Raw genomic sequence first — 14,258 nt, forward strand, 5'->3', positions numbered from 1 at the left:
ATCATTTGAAATGATAATATTTCACAATATTACTGTATATTTAAACAAATGAAGCAGTGGATATTGTCAGTTCAGTTGTATAATGAGTGTTGAATCTTCCCAGACATCAGTCTCAGCTCTGTGTCAGGAATCTCTAATAGAGCAATCAAATAGTGAGAGAGTGATCTGCTCACTTGGAAAGCAGTTAGGAATGGAAATATTAATATTTTATTGTTAACAACATATTTTTCATACCTTAATTTCAGTAAATGGTATGAAATTAGAGAACTAAGGCAATAGCAGCGCTGGCGGTGTCATTTGATTTGGATGGGAACATCGGATTGTGAATCATTTGAGTCAGTTTGCGTGTTCAGAGCAGGTTCGCGGATCATTTGTATCAGTTCAAGAGTTCGGAGCGGGTTCGCGAAACATTTGAGTCAGTTCGGGAGTTCGGAGCGGGTTCTCGAATCATTTTAGTTAGTTTGGGGATCGCGAACTGGGAGTTCGGAGCATAGACATATAAATACCTAGACGCCTCATTGGCCGCTTTGAGCCGTTGCCGCAATACGTCAACGCGTCCGACATGTTAGTGAGGGCAAGACCAGGGGCGGCGTTAGGGGTGGGCTAAGGGGGCTGGAGCCCCGAATGTTTTCAGTAAAGCCCCGAATGTTTTTATTACTACCATGCCATCAATGAGTTTTCATGCCCAATAAAGTAATTTATATTAGAATTTAAATAAATAAATAAATAAATATCTCTCGACTCTCACGTCCACAGTGTCTGTAAATTTACCCAAGTAAGTTACACGTTGTCATTCACACCCAACGAAAACCGCCCACTGAGTCTAGTGCTTCTGACTGACATGTAAACTGGCCAACCATCGATGAGCGTCTGTACGATCCAGCCAATGAAATGAGCAGGGGGTTTGTTGGCGTGTAGTATTTTACTAGATCAATTTATTTGAAAATTAAAATGGATATTGCAAAATTCATCTTCTTCTTCTTCAAAAAAGGAAGTAACCCCCCCCCAGCCAAAACACTTGAACGCCAAGATACAACAGCTTCAGGTATCTGTAACTTTTAATCTTATTATATTTCTTTTTCGGTTTCAAATTGTGTCTGATTTAACGTTACATTTTGAACATCTAACAGTTAACGGTTGCGCAGCACAGTCTTTAGGACACACACACCGCTCCGAACTCCTGAACTGATTCAAATGATTTGCGATCCCCAAACTGACTCAAATGATTCGCGAACCCGCTACAAACTCCCGAGCTGATTCAAATGATTTGCGATTCCCAAACTGACTCAAATGATCCCGCTCCAACTCCCAAACTGGAGTCAGATGACTCAAATGATTCGCGATGTCGCTGTGAACTCCCGAACTGCTTCACATGATTTGCGACCCCAAACTGACTCAAGTGATTCGCGATCCCGCTACGAACTCCCGAACTGACTCAAATGATTCGCGATCCCGCTACGAACTCCCGAACTGACTCAAATGATTCGCGATCCCCAAATTGACTCAAATGATTCGCGATCCCGCTACGAACTCCCGAACTGATTCAAATGATTCGCGATCCTCTAATTGACTCAAATGATTCGCGATCCCGCTCCGAACTCCCGAACTGACTCAAATGATTCGCGATCCCGCTACGAACTCCCGAACTGACTCAAATGATTCGCGAACCCGCTACGAACTCCGAACTGGTTCAAATGATTCGCGAACCCGCTACGAACTCCCGAACTGACTCAAATGATTTGCGATCCCAATAATACACATAAAAGTGTGCACATCGAGAGAAATAAACAGCAGATGTTCATGTTAACAACTTCTTTAACTTGAGCAAACGCTTCTAATACATATACATTTGTTAATAAAGTAAATAAAACGAAAACATGAATGTTTTAATGCTACTGAATAAAAATAAACGATCCACTGGAAAGTCTCTGCTCATCATGACTGCATCTGGATCAGCGAGCTGCGTCTAGGACTGATGACGTCATTTCCATGGAGGCATGTTGTACACGCCCCCGTCCATTGACTCCGCCCCCACGTCAAAACAGTGCCACAAAGAGAGACGTGCAGAAAAGTGAAGCGCAAAGGAAAAATGGCTTCGCAAGCTCAAACTAGACTGACACGCAAAATAAAAGCAGAGTTGCACATAAATTAATAGATATGACCATGGAAAATATGTATTGCAAAATCATTGCTTTCGCGCTGTTTCATTTGTTTTGCAATTCTTAATTTTTGTTTGCATAAAGCAAATGTATTTTCCTCAATACTTTAAATAAAATGTTTTAAATTTGTTTTTGTTTTTATTGTTTTTGTATATTTTAAACAAGGTAAATTTTTCTGATTTATTAAAATAAAAAAGTCACATACATGGATTTTTCTGGGCTAAGCCCCGGATCTCATGTAATGTAATTTGAATGTACATTAAATGAAACGTAGTTTTATTGCTTTCTCTGTGTTCAAACACTAATAATTAATAACTAATAACACTAATAATTCTTTACATTTACATTTAATCATTTAGCAGACGCTTTTATCCAAAGCAACTTACAAATGAGAACAATAGAAGCAGTCAGGTCAACAAGAGAACAACAACAGAATACAAGTGCCATGACAAGTCTCAGTTAGTCTAGTATAGAATGCATAGCCAGGTATATATAATTTTTTTTATTTTTATTTTTATATAAATGAAAAAGACAAGAAAAGGAAAAGTACTGGTGTTAGTAGGTTAAGTGCAGGCGAAAAAGATGAGTCTTTAGATGTTTCTTGAAAATGAGTAAAGACTCAGCTGTACGAACACTAATAACTCTTTAAACACGAATAATTTACTATCGTTGAGAAAATTGAATAAAACAAGTAAATACAAATCAAAAAGAGCCATACTTATAGTCTGCTTTTCATTTTGATAGCACCATAGCCTACAGATGAACTCCACAACAAATAATAACACATGTAACTGATGAGACTATGGATCCAGTGAAAATGAAAATATGCACTGATACAGTGCACAGTAGAAACATAGTAAAAATGATATGTTATATTAAAAAGTAGATGTAGTACAACTTAAAGTAAAGTGAATAATATGAAAAGCGAGTACAACGGTACAATAGCATATGTGATATAATAGATTTATAATAGCATAAAATTATATGTATAATATGAATAATACCATAACAACAATAGGTTAATAATAGAGAGAAGAATATTTAATATCAAGGGTGGAATAATACAGAATAGACAAAAATGAAGAATTAATAGTAAATTAAAGAGTAAAATAAAAAAAATTTGAAATGTAATTTTAAAATACTATTTGTGTAATAATTATTAATCAAATTAAGACACCTTATGACACAACACAAAAAAGTTGTGGACATGAGTTCCAAATTGTGTTTAATTAATGAGCTCCTTAAGTTTAATATATACATGTACACACACACACACACACACACACACACACACACACATATATATATATATATATATATATGTAAATAATAAATCTTCTGAATCAATCTCAGCTCAAGAAATGTAAAAAACTTGATGATGCTTGACATTTTGTTCTATAATGCACATTACACACACTCATGCTGAAAACACACACATTTTTAATGCTCCCCTCAAAAAACTTTATAATAATCAAAATTAATAATCATTATAACAACATCACAATGAGTTTATCATGATATTGCAGCTGGACTCACTATGAGTTCCTGTGTTTTTCATTTCTAGGCTATTAACATTATGTCATTTTTGTGTAAAGACACACGCAGTACATTATCAGCATTAAACAGCCTGTGCAAAGCTTTTTAATTGCAGTCTATAGTATTAGAATATGAGCTGGGTCATTCTGTCGATTCATTCAGGGCTGCTCTGGGTTTAGTACAAACACAACATTAGTCTTGGGAGGTATAGTCTTGTCTCTGAGAACAGCTTTCCTCAGCTTTCCTTAAGACTGTCCTTGTCCTGTTTGCAAATTACTAAAAGGGAAGAAAAAAGAATACATAGAATCAGTTCACAGTTTTATGAAAAGCAATGAAATCCTTATAATCAAGTGATGATAACACGTTTGAATAACGGTCCATTAGTTAATATTAGTTAACTACTTTAGTTAACATGATCTAAGCAAGAACAATCCTTCTACAGCATTTATTAATCTTAGTTGATGTTCATTTCAACATTTACTAATGCATTATTTAAATCAAAAGTTGTGCTTGTTAACATTAGTTAATGCACTCTGAATTAGCATGAACAAACAATGAAAAACTGTATTGTCATTAACTAACATGAACAAAGAAGAATAAATACAGTAATAAATGTATTGTTCATTGTTTGTTCATGTTCGTTAATGAATTAACTAACATTAACTAAAGGACTAGTATTCTAAAGTGTTACCACTTAATCTTTGTAAATAAGTAACGGTAGTGAAATTAAAGACAAGATTTGGCTTCATCATTAATCTAGACAGTCAAAGGGCTCACTCTGTATATTGTGCTCATAACACCATTTAGTTTATTAAATAAACGGCAATATAAGTTAAAACGTAATAAGAATTCGTTTGAACACTGAATTCTTATAAAGTCTCAGCTTTCACTGCTAACTACGTTATCGATATCGCTAGCTATTATTAATAGTCTGACACTAGTGGTTAATTAAGCTGTTTTGTCAACATAATGTTAAAAATGACCAAAAAACTAAGAGAAAGAACAGCTGAGTCTTACCTGTGAAAGATAACACCCCGAGATCTGTTTTTATTATCGTGTGACGGTTTGTAGGTGTCCAATCTGTCGAGGAGTCAGCTATGTTTTCTTCTGTCCTGATGTGAGAGAGAGTTGACCCGAGAGTTGCCCGCTCCTATGATCTTTGTTGACATCTTTGTACGCATGCCCGAGTGGTTGTGCGGCAACAAAACAAACTGTATGGCGGGCTGTAAAGACCCGACGAGCACTTTCAAGAGAGTTAGCGGGCGAAATCCACAATATATAAGCACTTTAACATCTGAAGACCGGAGGAGGTTTGGAGAGAAGCTCAAAATTTGTATTGGTGACAAAATCGAAGTTATTCAAAGCCCATATGAGATCTGGGATGACAAAAAACGTTGGTCCGACTCGCCTGTGTCTTGGCCACCAATCTGCTGGGGAAACATTTATTCTTATTTAATAGAACCCCTGGACCCTTCACTCATGAAAGATTAAAGGCTTTCAAAAGTCTGGAGGCCTATGATAATTTTGTTTCTCGAAAAGTTGGGCCGATCTTTTCTGCCAATCAGAAAGCAGTGATCGTGCTAAAAGCAGAGGTTAGACCTGGCCAAGCAGAGTCACAGCGTGATTCGCATCTCCCGTGGGTGAACCCAAAAGAGAACGGCGAAATAATCACTGCTCACTGCAAAGCCGGGTAAGTCCTCATTGATCAGTGTTCTTATTTACTTAATTATTTATTTATTGAAATGTAGTGACTGTTGTACCAGTTTAATTGTGTTCAGTGTGCCTAATTGCACGCAACCATTTCTTTCGTTTTTCGCTATCCTTTTTGGAGGGAATTCGATAAAACTTTTTATCAGGCCCCCAATGAGCCGTACAATCGACCACACAGCAAGCGTGAACCATCATCTTCTCTAAATCCTCCTCCAAACGTGCAAAACAATCAAATTACAGGTATCTAGCGGTGTTTCCTGCCACACGATTCCCATGATGCAACGTGACAAACATAAACATTGACGTCACAAAAGATCCGCCTATATGTCGGCGTCGTTGACGTGCGGTCAAGCGGCCAATGAGGCATTTATGTATTTATATGTCTATGGTTTGGGGCGTGTGTCATTTGAATCAGTTCGAGAGTTCAGAGCGGGTTCGCGAATCATTTGAATCAGTTCGGGAGTTGTGAGCTTGAATCATTTCAATCAGTTCGGGAGTTCGGAGCGGGATCACGAATCATTTTAGTCAGTTTGGGGATCGCGAGTTCGGAGCGTGTATCATTTGAATCAGTTCGAGAGTTCGGAGCGGGTTCGCGAATCATTTGAATCAGTTTGGGGATCGCAAATCATCTGAGTCAGTTTGGGAGTTCGGAGCGGCTTCGCGGATCATTCGAACCAGTTCGAGCGTTTGGAGCGGGATCGTTAATCATTTGAATCAGTTCGGGAGTTCGTAGCAGGTTCGCGAATCATTTGAGTCAGTTCGGGAGTTCAAAGCGGGTTCGCGAATCATTTGAGTCAGTTTGGGAGTTCGGAGCTGGTTCGCGAATCATTTGAATCAGTTTGGAAGTTTGGATCAGTTTGGATATTTTGTCTTATGTCTGTTGTAGACGTTACAACTTTTTGATAAAGCTCTAATTGTTTTTCTTTTGGAAATATGTTTCAAATTCTTCCTGAATGCATTTATGACTGTAAAACATATCTGTGTGTGTCAAAATTGTGATTAAAATCGAAATCACAAAATTTAACGAAGAGATCGCGATAGTTTTTTTTTATGTCCATATCGCACAACCCTATAATAAATAGTTAACAATCTAGTTTCTGAGTACTAAGTTATTAACCCAACAATAGCGAGGTCAGTTATTTATTTATTTTTTTTTGCAGTGGGCCGTGCAAACATATGTGTTTGGTTGTGTGGGCCACGAGTTGAAAAAGGTTGGGAACCAGAGCTGTAATCAAACAGCACCTTCAGATTCAGCCTGCGGAGACTCAAGCAGGGCCACTGCTGGACCGATGGGCAGATCATTTAAATAAATGGAGACAAAATATTCCTCATAAACTTTAAGCAGGTGATGGACTTTTGATACTAATCACAAAACCAGCTTTACTGATGAGACTCGCATGACAATCACATGCGATTAATCGTGCAGCCCTACTTTTTTTTATTGCTTTTTATTTAAATATCCAGGTGTTTCTTAATTTTTACAAATATTTTTATTTAGCAATTTCTCAAGAAAAAAAAAAAGACGAAAGAGAAACGAACACCAGACACTTCCTTAATGACATCTACCAGGAAGTGACATCACTTTGGAGAGAACTCATGAAATCAACAGCACAAGCTTTCGTAAGCATTATCAGTGGACTAGAAGAATGGCTAGCATTTTGTGCTACAAGTTAGTTTGTCTCACATCTTGTTGCGATTTAAATGACAGGAATTTTGGTCGTCATTTCAAGATAATTAAAAACAAATAATAATAAAAAATATTTGTAAGATTACACACTCTTATAAAACAGCTGTAAATCCTCCACTGAGAAATGACTAGCTCTTCCTATCCGTTTCTTTTTATTGCTCTTAAATAATAATGTTATGGAAGGCATAAAGAAAGGTAATTGCGATATGAGTAGAGTAGAGCAGATTTCTGAAAGTTTGGACTGGCATTTTCCAAAAAAACATCTTTATAGACGTATATGAGATTATATTAGTTATATGAGGGCTCAGATTGGCCGTCAGCCCCATCACAGAGCCTGTTGTCTTGCCTTGATAGGTATTGGTGCTGAAGCGGATTTGAGGCTCTGTGTCCACTAATAATCCACTCAAACCCTGATCCAACGTCACGCTGTGTCCTAATGCTGCTCTCCCACAATTAGCCTCATGTTTCTCTTGCACTTCTCGCAAACGTTTTCCCGAGACAGAACGATTTGTTCTGGCTGATAGCAAGTGAAAGCTAATTACCGCTGGATTAATGGAGTGAGTGTGTGCTTGTAGGGTTTATGTGTGTATGAGGAAGTTTTTGTAATCAAATTAAGATGGCCAGCAGTGGACGTCCTTATTTACTGTCATATTAGTCAGATATCTGTGTGGAGGACGAGGGAGGAGAGACTGCAGGGGGTCTGATGTGATTTGCGTTCATTATCTCTAAGAGTCGAGTTGAAATTCCATCTCTTGTTAATACACACTTTCTTCAGTCTTAAATGATCAATCAGTCTTAGTGACAGTCTTAGTGACCTCTCTATATATCTCTATCTCTCTATTCTTCCACTCTTGCATGTATTCAATATCATTCCTGCCGCATAATTTATGATTTATATTATAATGATTCAAGTAACTTTTTACAAACGTATTAAGGGCAAATATGTAAAACCTGTTGGTTTGAAGGATAGTGTCAAAGTCTTAATATATTTTCTGATATATTAACAATGTTTCCTTAAAATCAATAAATCAAGCAGGACACGTTCTTAAGTAAATTTAAAATAAATAAATAAATAAATAAAGCTGTATTAAACATTGTTTTGATGCTTGAAAACTCCTTTTTATCATATACAAACATTCCTAATTATAGATTGTGAAATTAGTTTTCTGTTATTCATAATGGTAATTAAAAAAAAACTGCAACTGTTTAAACTGTATTTATTTACCTGCATTTTACTGCTATTTTACTGCTATTTTATCTATTTTAAAATAAATTAATATAAATAAATAAACAATTTGTTCAGGATGATAGATGGATGATTATTCTAGATATACTGTAAGTGCATAAGCACTAATGTCTTTGTGGTATTTAGTAACTATCATTTCCATTTACCGTATTTTCCGGACTATAAGTCACACTTTTTTTTCATAGTTTGGCTGGTCCTGCGACTTATTTATCAAAATTAATTTGACATGAACCAAGAGAAATGAACCAATAGAAAACATTACCGTCTCCAGCCGCGAGAGGGCGCTCTATGCTGCTCAGTGCTCCTGTAGTCTACACTGAAGACATAGAGCGCCCTCTCGCGGATGTAGAAGGTAATGTTTTCTCTTGGTTCTTGGTTCTAAGTAAATGCGACTTATACTCAGGTGCGACTTATAGTCCGAAAAATACGGTAATGTATTCCATGTATTGTTTTTGTGCATCACTACTATTCCAAAGTTTGCATGGAGTAGGTCAAATTTTTATGTTTTAAATCTCTTATCTGATCCATTAAAAAAAAAAAAATTAATTAAATAAAATGTAATATTGAGAAAATTCCACATCCCTGTTTTCTATTTTAATCTATTTTAAAATGGAATATATTTTTGTGATGCAAAGCTGAATTTTTCAGCAGCATTGGAAACTTCTCTTATTATTATCAATGTTGAAAACAGTTGCTAAATATTTTCATGGAATTTCAGGAGTTTCAGGATTATTTGATGAATAGGAACATGAATTAATGTTCAAAGAAACATTGTTCACTTAAAACAGAAATGGTAAACATTATAAGCACCAGTGTAAATGACAAACCAGTTACCACCAATTAAAAATGAACTTTTCTATTTCTAAGGGAATTGGATCCTGTTTTCAACAGCAAAATGCTGTGGCTCTCAGCTGGTGTGTGACGGTGGGTCGTGAGCTTTCTGAGTCACTGTATTATGAACAGCTCAAAAACATAAGCGACTTTCTCTGTTCTTCTCCCTATTATCATCTGAGCTGTCTTTTTATCCGTGTCTGTCTTGCCCTTTCCACTGGCTGCTGAGGATTACTCGTGGACCGCTCAGAGATAAACCAATAAAATGGATAAATATTTAATGACACATCGGTGCTGGAAGGGATAAAACAGATAAGTGAAGGGAATCACTCTCAGATGAACAACAGCAGTGAAGCGGGAAGTTCAGCTGGATAAAGCAATGATGAGTGTCTGGTGCTCAAAGACTAGAGATGTGGTGCCCTGACGTTCATTTGAGCACTGTCTCGCGCTTCATTTTGAGTTTTGTTTAGTTGTGAGATCAGCAGTTTTAATATTTTTAATTGCATCATTTCACGATGCTGTGTTATACTACAACAACAGTTTTTTTTTTTTTTAGAATAGAATACTTCCGAGGAGCTGCTTTTTCACAGAATTTCATAATTGTTCACCAAACTTAAATCTCCCAAAACAGACATTTGGGAAAGAAACTCAAGTCATTCGCCTTATTAGGAGTAAGTGTGCCATCTGAATGATTTTGAAACTGATATTTCAAGATAAAACATTTCTATATAGTGGCTTGACACGGTGGTTTTATTTACTATTTAAATTCTGTCCGTATTTCAGAATCAGATCCAGTGTTTATTTTTGTAGTCTAGCTTGGTCTACTTTGCAGCTTTTCAACAGAAGCAAGAACAGAATGAGCGACATGAACAACGGCCAAACACATCTGGGTCAAACTGAATTAGATCAGATCACAATAAGAGACTACCAGAGAAAAGAGCTTTTAAAATATGCCATAGAAGTCTCCAGAGGATGCACAGAAAACAGCAGAAGTACTTAAACTGTGTGTGTGTGTTTGTGTGTGTGTGTGTGTGTGTGGAACATGCAGTCAGAATGTCGGGAAGTAATTTAATGATTATTTCAACGACTGACAGAATATGCATATGAATATGTTAATTGCTTCTGCAGTATGTGGCTTAAAAGAGTCCAAACCTTGAACCTGGTGATCTTTGGCAAATCAAGTGTACATTCAACATTTTGAATAAGGTTAAAAACCAAGGATGAATAAAGCAAACACAACTAGCTAGTGCATTAAAGGTCAGAAGTTAATTGCAATTAATACTGAACAATATTCACAGCAATCAATTCACACATTCACAACTAAAAAATACTAATAGTTATTCTATTTGATAATGTATAAAAATATAATTCATTCCTGTGATGTGCAGCTGTATTTTCAGCATCATTCCTCCATTCTTCAGAGTCACGTGATCTTCAGAAATCATCCTAATATGCTGATCTACTGCTTAAGAAACATTTCAGATTATTATCAGTGTTGAAAACAGTTGTGCCGCCGAATATATTTGTGGAAACGGTGATATTTTTTTAAAACTGTATTTTTTTAAATAAGTCTTTTGTAACATTCTAAATGTCTTTACGGTCACTTTGGATTAATTTAATGCATCCTTGCGGCATAAAAGTTTAAAAAAGGATGAAAATATCTTCCTGACTGACAGACTTTTTAATGCTAAATAATGTGTGATATATGTTAATAAAATAAAGCTCTGCAGCGTGTAGATGAGTGTATCCTCTGGGTAATTAATTGTGTGCAGACATATCTGTTGATATCTGATGATGTCCATGATAACAGGGCTTGAAGTGAATTTCTACATTTAAATTTCTCCTGTCTCGCCCCCTCTGTCTTTTCCTCCCTCTCCTCTTCCTCTGTCTCTCCAAATCTCGTTGGCTCCTCTTATTGATCTTTCTGTCCCCTGGTCTCTTAAAACAAACCAAAGTGGAGGAGATCGTTTTCTCTGGAACTGTTTTCTCTTTCTCTCTCTCTCTCTCTCTCTCTCTCTTTGACGGGGTTCTTTTCCGGTGTCTGTCTGCTTTCTGTTGTTCGTGATCTGAGAGGGCACTGGTGTCATGGAGAGCTTTAGTATGTGGTGCATTTGCAGCGTAAGGCTTTTGAATTTCAATCAGCCGCTGCGAGTGAACCAGCAGGAAAACTAGCAGACTCATCTGATGAGAGAGAGAGAGAGAGAGAGAGAGAGAGAGAGAGAGCTCCTCAGCCCTCACGTCTGATTGGTAGAGAGATAAAGGTGGTTCAGTGCCCACGTACGACCACACAGCGCTTAAATATCCGTGAACACTCTCAAACTTTCTTCTTTCTGTAACCCCCCCCCCCCCACGCTTTCTCAATTCAATTTCTGTTTTCAATTTAGTGTGTTTTATTGGCGTGAAAAAACTAGAAGTTCATCTTTGTTTGCAGCTTGACTGTGTAAAAAAGGGAAAAAGAAACTAAAAAGATCTTAGATAATAATATTATTAATATTCATCTTAATCTTAGTAAGTTTAATGATTATATATTCCATTTTTAATCACATTTCTTATTTTTATTTTAAATTGGATTTCACATTAAATTCTGGGGCAAATCAAATGTAGTAGTAGAAAGAAATAACTTACATTTTTCAAGTATTATTTTCACATGTTGACAAGTATTATTAATTTAGTTAATAAATTCCATATTAAATTAATTTATTATTATAAATGGAATTAAATAGAATTTAATATTAATTTAATAATACATTTGTTATTAGTATTGAGAAAATATATATCAAGTTTTTCTTTTTATTCAAGTTGTTAATTTAACGTAACATCTTAATTTATTTATATTTATTTTTGTTGTTAGGTTATTTCGATTATTATCTTAATTTAATTAGATTTAAGTTAATTAGTTGTTTGTATATTTTATAATTTATTGTTAATTAAAATTAAAATTATAATACAATGATTACTGCTGAAACCCTATTGTATTTGTAAGGATTATTATTATTATTACAATTGTTTTTTTTTTTTTTTTTTTTTTTTTTTAAGACAGTGGTCACAGTGTTCACTGGTGTGGACAATTACATTGTTATCTTTATAGTTATCATTCTTGGTGTGAATGGGCCTTTAGACTATTCTTACTAAAGTTGTTTCTCTGAGACTAAGTCATCTAAATTGTTTCTCTGAGACTGGTTACTGGTTACTTTGCAAAAAATCTTAAATAAAAAATTTTATTTTTAATTTAAATCTAAATTTAAATGTGTCTAATTTAAGACCAATCTGTGTTGCCATGGAAACTGTCAGCTGTGCCTGACTTTTGTCACGTGCTATGGCAAATTTTAATCTTTGATTTTATGAATGTGCAATAAAAAGAGAGGATTTTCAAAGACCATTCAAACCCACTGGAAGTTCTTCCTGAAAAGAAACTGCAAGAAAAACTGAGATTTCCAGGACATACGATTCAACATAGCATTTGACTTGGAGGGCCTGAAACTTTGAGAAATTGTAGCATCCCTTCCCTGCTTCATGTCTAACGCTACACACTTTTCCACAGGATGTTTTATTAATGCAGCTGCAGACTTAATTGGGGTACACAAGTCTACAGCATCAAGATTCACTCGTGAGGGGGATGATGATAGATCGTAGAAAACGTGTGTTTGATTGAGAACTGACTCTTTTGAAATGCACTTGACACATATTTTAAACTTATTAATCAAACCAATATTTACAAAAAATCTCAGTAATAACTTCTGAAATACAATATAATCTTTAAATCACTTAAATAGATCTACATTAATATTCACTTAAATGCATGCCAAATCTATTTAATACAACTAAAGTTATTGTAAACAAACATTGCTTTCATTTAACTATGTAAGTCAACTGGAAAATCTCAGATATCAGTCAGTGAGACCTAGATATCTCCAATTCCAGTTTTTGTATTTCTAATTGTAGTTTTGCTTGCTTCATGTTGTTTTTCCAGTATATGGTCATTATCTTGCTTGCAGTGGCTTGCTATGACTCCGTGTCTGAGCAACTTCCCACAGCAGGTTACGTCCACATCATCTCCTTGAATAAAAACAGAACGTTAGCAACATTAATATGTGACAGGAACAATTTCTTTGTTGTAAACATTTCTTTGCAAGAATGCTGTTGTCATTACATGCTACTTAACCCTCAGCCTAAGACTCAAGTCATCAGTGAAAAAGTATGTTCGGAATTTTTTTTTTTTTTTTTGTGGCGCTGGCTATGTGAACACACATACAAAAACACTGAACACGATGTGAAAAGAGTAAGTAGTCTCAAAATAGAATATTACATTAAAAGGGAACAAAAAATGTGAAAGGACTGAGGGATCTTACAAATCAACAAACAATAGCAAAATAGACCTGAGATGAAAGGAGGAATTGGAAGTCACCGAAATGCTTCCCACAAGTGCATTTGATCAGCTTTTATGCAAACAAACATTTTGTTATGTCTTAAATAATGATTGCGATATCAAATATGCTGCATTGAAGGAGATTATGTTAGTGATTGGATTATTGGCTGAATCTGTGTCTGGGAAGTCTTCTATAGTGTTTAGGATGTGTCACTCAGATAATAGGATGGTTGTTACTCATCCAGCTTTCGTTTGCACCTTGATGTGAATTGATTTCGGCTCTCATTTCAGGCCTGTGAGTGGCGTGCAGCAGATGAAGAGATGCTGGGAGGGAAGAGGACAGTGAGGGGAGGAAATGAAAGCTAACAGCTGGGGCGGCCGGAGCGTGACTCCTCTCTCTCTCATTCCTCTGTGTTACGGCAGATCACAGGAAATGCATTCAGATTATGTGTTGAGGGATCACACCGAAGCCGGATGTGAAATGCTTGTCTGGCGAGTGAGTACCTGAGGAGATTTCAAAGGCAGATTTTGCTTGTTTGATTAGTGTCAGGGCTCTCAGGGGTCACCAAACCTATAATTTTAAAATCTTTACTTAATATTTTTACAGTTAGGGTCAGCTAATTTTTATAAAAGGATGTGCGCATATATATATATATATATATATATATATATATATATATATACAGTACAGACCAAAAGTTTGGACAAACCTTCTCATTCAAA

The sequence above is a fragment of the Carassius gibelio genome, chromosome A13 (genome assembly GCF_023724105.1).
Source record: "Carassius gibelio isolate Cgi1373 ecotype wild population from Czech Republic chromosome A13, carGib1.2-hapl.c, whole genome shotgun sequence".
In the NCBI taxonomy this organism is placed as follows: Eukaryota; Metazoa; Chordata; class Actinopteri; order Cypriniformes; family Cyprinidae; genus Carassius; species Carassius gibelio.